Source organism: Microtus ochrogaster, unplaced genomic scaffold (assembly GCF_000317375.1).
Source record: "Microtus ochrogaster isolate Prairie Vole_2 unplaced genomic scaffold, MicOch1.0 UNK96, whole genome shotgun sequence".
NCBI classification, from domain to species: Eukaryota; Metazoa; Chordata; class Mammalia; order Rodentia; family Cricetidae; genus Microtus; species Microtus ochrogaster.
This window is the reverse complement of record NW_004949194.1, coordinates 372,250-378,249: the sequence shown is the minus strand read 5'-3', so window position 1 is coordinate 378,249 and position 6,000 is coordinate 372,250.

The window sequence follows — 6,000 nt, the reverse complement described above, 5'->3', positions numbered from 1 at the left end:
TGTACAGGATTGTTTTAGTTATCCTGGGTTTTTTGTTTTTCTTTATGAGGTTGATTATTTTTCTTTCAAGATCTGTGAAGAATTGTGTTGAGATTTTGATGGGGATTGCATTGAATTTATAGATTGCTTTTGGTAGGATTGCCATTTTTACTATGTTGACCCTACCTATCCAAGATCCAGGAAATCTTCCATTTATGGGTATCTTCTTCAAATTCTTTCTTCAAAGACTTAAAGTTATTGTCAAACAGTTCTTTCACTTTTTTGTTAGTGTTAACCAAAATATTTTATGTTATTTGTGACTATTGTAAAAGGTGATGTTTCTCTGGTTCTTTCTCAGCTTCTTTATCATTTGTATATAGCAGGGCTACAGATCTTTTTAATTGATCTTGTATTCTGCCACTTGACTGAAAGTATTCATCAGCTGTAGGAGTTCCCTGGAGGATATTTTGGTATCACTTATGTATACTATCATATCATCTGTAAATAGTGAGAGTTGGACTTCTTTCCAATTTTTATCCCTTTTATCACCCTTTTATTGCCTTAGTGCTCTAGATAGAACTTCAAGAACTATGTCAAATAGATATGGAGAGAGTGGAAAACCTTTTTTTGTTCCTGACTTTAGTGGAGTCACTTTCAGTTTCTCTCCGTTTAATTTAATGTTGGCTGTCAGCTTGCTGTATATTGCTATTATTATGTTTAGATATGTTCCTTGTATTGCTGATCTTTCCAAGACTTTTATCATGAAGGGATGTTAGATTTTGTTGTGTGGGAGAATTGTCTGTATTCTGTCAATCATGTTTTAAATAAACGCTGATTGGCTAGGCAGATAGTATAGGCGAGAAAACCAGACAGGAAGCAGAAATGATGTAATAAGAACAGCAGAATTCTGGGAAGGAGGAAATTGATTCCTTCCACTCCGGCCCAGACAACCAAAGCAGCAGGATATGATCTGCCCCACTGAAAAAAGGTAGTGAGCCACATGGCTAACATAGATCAGAAAAATGGGTTAATCAAGATGTTAGAGTTAGCCAGTGAGAGGCTAGAGCTAATGGGCCAATCAGCTTCTAATTTATGGAGACCTATGTGTGATTTTCTTTGTGGTTAATCAGTTGTGGGGCACCGAGAGGGACAGAAACCCCAACAAGCAGGCCCCGTTCATGTTATATGTTGAATGCTTTTTCTGCATCCAATGAGATGATCATGTGTTTTTTTTTCCTTCAGTTTATTCATATAGTAGATTACTTTTATAGATTTTTGTATGTTGACCCATCCCTCCATCTTTGGGAAGAAGCTGAACTGACCAAGTTGTATGATTTTTTGATGTGTTCTTTGGTTCCGTTTGCCAGTATTTCATTGAGTATTTTTACATCAATATTCATGAGGGAGAAAGTTTTAATTCTCTTTCTTGGTTGAGACTTTATGTGGTTTTAGTATCAGTGTAACAGCATTATAAAAAGTGTTAGGCAATATTTCTTCTGTATCAACTATATGGAACACATTAAGGAATATAATATGTATTATCTCTTCTTTAAAGTTCTGATAGAATTCTGCAAATAAATCATCCACACTGTGCTTTTTTGATTGAGAGGCTTTTGATTACTGCTTCTATTTTCTTGCAGGTTTTTAGATCTATTTAAATTGTTAATGTTATCTTGATTTAATTTTGGTATGTGGTACCTATCCAAAAATTGTCCATTTATTTTATTTTTTCCAATTTTGTGAAGTACAGGTTTTTGTAGAATAACCTAATGATTCTCTGGATTTCCTCAGTGTCTGTTGTTGTGTTCTTTTTTAATTTTTTATTTTTTAAATTTGCATATTCCATCTCTGCCTTTTGATTAGCTTGGATAATGGTTTTTCTATTTTGCTGATTTTTTTTCAAAGAAGCAACTCTTTGTATCATTCATTCTTTGTTGTTTGCTTTATTTTTATTTTATTGACTTCATCCCTCAATTTGACTATTTTTTTGTCTTCTAGTCCTCCTGAGTGAGTCTGCTTCTTTTTGTTCTAGAACTTTCAGGCATGCTCTTAAATCACTAATGTGAACTTCCTCCAAATTCTTTATGCAGGCACTTAGTGCTATAAATGTTACTCTTAGCATTGTTTTCAATGTCCCATAAATTTGGGTCCATTGTGCCTTATTTTTTGGAATTCTAGGAAGTCTTTAATTTCTTTATTCCTTGACCCAAGGGTGATTCATTTGATCATTCTTCAATTTACATAAATTTACAGACTTTCTGCAATGACTATTGTTGTTAAATTCCAACATTAAACCATGGTCATCCTTTTTTTTGTATCTGTTGAGGTTTGCTTTGTTACCAAGTATTTGGACAATTTTAGAGAAGGTTCTATGTAGTATTAAGAAGCAGATATATTCTTTTGTGTTTGGATAGAATGTTCTGTAGATGACTGTTGAGTCCATTTGAGTCATGACATCTGATAGTTCTCTTATTTCTCTGATAGGTTTCTGTCTGGTCAACCTGTCCATTGGGGATAGTGAGGTGTTGAAGTCTCCTACTATTAGTATGTGGGGTTTTGTGTGTGATTTAAGCCTTAGTAATGTTTCTGTTATATATGTTGGTGCTCTTTTATTTAGGTCATAGATGTTCAAGATTGAGACTTCATCTTCATGTTTTTTCCCCCCCTGGGATGAGCATGATGTATCCTTTCCCATCTCTTTTGATTGATTTTAGTTTTTTTTAGTGATCAAAATTTATTTTGTATTGATGATATTCAAATTAATATTTTCATTACAACAAAGTGGTTATTTAATGAAAAAGAAAGCCCCCTCATCATTATCAAATATTATAGCAATTGGATGAACCATATTCAGGCCTGTGGCAACAGAAACACTTCATGCATAAACTCATCACTTGGGATAGCTATTCTGCTCAGCAACTGGAAAGGGCAGGAAGACAGAAGAATGGGTAAGGGACCAGATGCCCAATCCCAAAGTCTGCTTCTGGATGCTTCTTTGCTCTAACTAGACTCCACCTAGTAATAATGCAGGTGAAAAATAAAACAAGATAAATATATATATATATGTGTGTGTGTGTGTGTGTGTGTGTGTGTGTGTACCTGAAGATAATTAAATATATATGTATTTGTATTTTTTGCAAAAGGTGAATTTATTCTGTTGTCTAAGCCATAGTTCATTACTCACATCCTGTTCTAAATTCTCTTCCATTATTAAATGGAAAATTTCATTTCATCAGTTAGAGAAGTCATGACCTTCACCTATTAACCTCATCATGTGAGTCCAGTCTTTCCCTTCTTGTCTCTTTCCCATGTAATTTCACTGACGTTTTCCAAAGTGTCAGATTTTAAATAATTGATTTCCTGATTTTAATTTCATTGATTTCTGCCCAAAGTTTGTTCTTTTCTTTTGTGGTACTTCACTCAAATTTCTCTTCTTTTATTCATATTTCCTATTAATATCTTATTAGACTTTTATAATTTGCCAATTACTATCATACTATGTAAAGTTATTTACTATAGAACTCATGTTGTATGTTATTTCTCTAGGCTGCCATAGCTTATAAAATCGTGACTTTTCTTGAAATAACAAATCAGACATATATAATGTAAACATATTTGAATGTATCCTTTTGCTTGTGAAATATATCATATTAGAAGTAACAGCTATGGTTTGCAAATGTCATAGTATTTGGAACATAAATGGAGCTGGTAACCTCTAATGAATTTGATACTTGCCTGTTTGATTATGTAGAGATTAGTTAACAATGAGATGATAGATACTCCTTGGTTGGGATTAATAATTACCAACCAACTTTGCATAAAAGAGAAAGAAGTAAAGACCTCACAGGCATAAAACAGGCCCTCAGATTTTTGGAATATCTGTATTACAAAAAAGCAATGGACATGTGATGTAATATTGTCATCTGTCAATCTGTTTGTGTTGGTTTCATTGGTTAATAAAGAAATGGCCTTGGCCCATTTGATAGGCTAGCCCTTAGGTGGGTGGAGTAGACAGAACAGAATGCTGAGAAGAAGGGAAGTGGGTCAGACGCGATGAAGCTACTACCCAAGATGGACATAGGCTAGAATCTTCCTGGTAAGTCACCACCTTGTGGTGCTACACACATTAGTAGAAATGGGTTAAGCAAGATGTGAGAATTAGCCAATAAGAGGGTGAAACTAATGGGCCAGGCAGTGTTTAAAAGAATACAATTTGTGTGTTGTTATTTCGGATGTAAAGCTAACCATGCAGGAGCTGGGCAGGATGAAAAGCAGGCCTGCTAGCAGCTTCTTCTACAGACATGAAAGAGTGTGGCTAGGAAGCAAGCTTAGTACACACAGTATGAATGATAAAAGCTGTTGCAGGTGATGCTGACATGGCTGAAACAGATCACAGCAGTGCAGAATCTGCAGATTATCTGTTGTTTAAGAACAACATAAAATAGTGGCCTGTGGTCAGTAGTCAGACCTCTGCTAGGAAATTAAGCCATTATTGCATGCAACATCCAAATATTTCCTTGTTTTTAAATTAATTTTTATTTTTAAGTAAGATTTAAATACATTTATGGTATATGATGTATATATATACATACATATGCATACACACACATATAGATAGATAGATAGATAGATAGATAGATAGATAGATAGATAGATAGATAGATAGATAGATATATGGGGCAAAATGGTAGTTAACATCTGAATTGACTCAGGAACTTATTTATTATAAATATATGACACAGTATTTATTGAGAGTTATCAGTGATTTGATAACTCATTAAAAACAAGTTGAACATGGGAGCTGGAGATATGACTCAGCAGTTAAGAGAATTTTGCTTTTGTAGAGGACCTGGCAGACCTGATTTTAGTTTTATGTCTATTTTGTTAGGTATTATGATAACTACACCCACTTGTTTATCAGGTCCATTTGATTTGAAAATGTTTTTCAAATCCTTTATTCTGAAGTAATGTCTGTCTTTGATGTCGAGGTATGTTTCTTATTTATAGCAGAAGTATGGGTCCTGCTTTCATTTTCTTAGCCTGAGTCTTTTTATAGGTGAATTGAGTTTATTGATATTAAGAGATATTAATGACCAGTGATTGTTAATTTTTGCTGTTTTTATGGTATTGTTTGTCTGTTTCCCTTCTTTAGGATTTGCTGGTATATGGCTATCTGCTGCCTACGTTTTTATGGGTACAGTCAGCTTCTTTGGGTTGAGGTCTTCTTTCTAATACTTTCTGTAGTGCTGGATTCGTGTGTTGGAGGGAGGCTGCTTGTTTGTTTCCCAGCCACCTGGCAGCTCAGACCCAAAATAATCACACAGAAACTGTATTATTTAAATCACTTCTTGGACCATTAGCTCTAGCTTCTTATTTGCTAACTCTTATATCTTAATTTAACCCATCTCCATTAATCTGTGCATCACCACAGGTCGTGGCCTACCAGCAAAGTTTCAGCACATCTTTCTCCAGCAGCTCCATGGCTTCTCTCTGATTTTGCCTCCTTTATTCCAGCATTCAGTTTAGTTTTCCCCATGTAGCTCTGTTCCATGCTGCTATAGGTATAAAGCAGTCATTTATTAACAAATAGTATTTACAGGATACAGAGGGGAATCCAATATCATCTGTGGATTGGTATTGCTTAAATCTGGTTTTGTCATGGAGTATTTTTTTCCCCATCGATGGTGATTGAAAGCTTTCCTGGGTATAGTAGTCTGGGCTTGCATTTGTGGTCTCTTAGTATCTGCAGCATATATATCTGGGACCTTATGGCCTTCACTGTTTCCATTGAGAGACTGAGTATAATTCCGGATAGGTCTGACTTCATTTGTTACTTGGTCTCTTTCCTTTATAGCTCTTAATATTTTTTCTTTATTTGTAGGTTTGCAATTTGTTTATTATATGGCAAGGGGACTTTTTTGGTTCACTCTGCTTGGTGTTCTGTAAACTTCTTTAACTTTCATAGGGATATTCTTCTTTATACTAGAAAAGTTTTCTTCTATGAATTTGTTGAATATATTT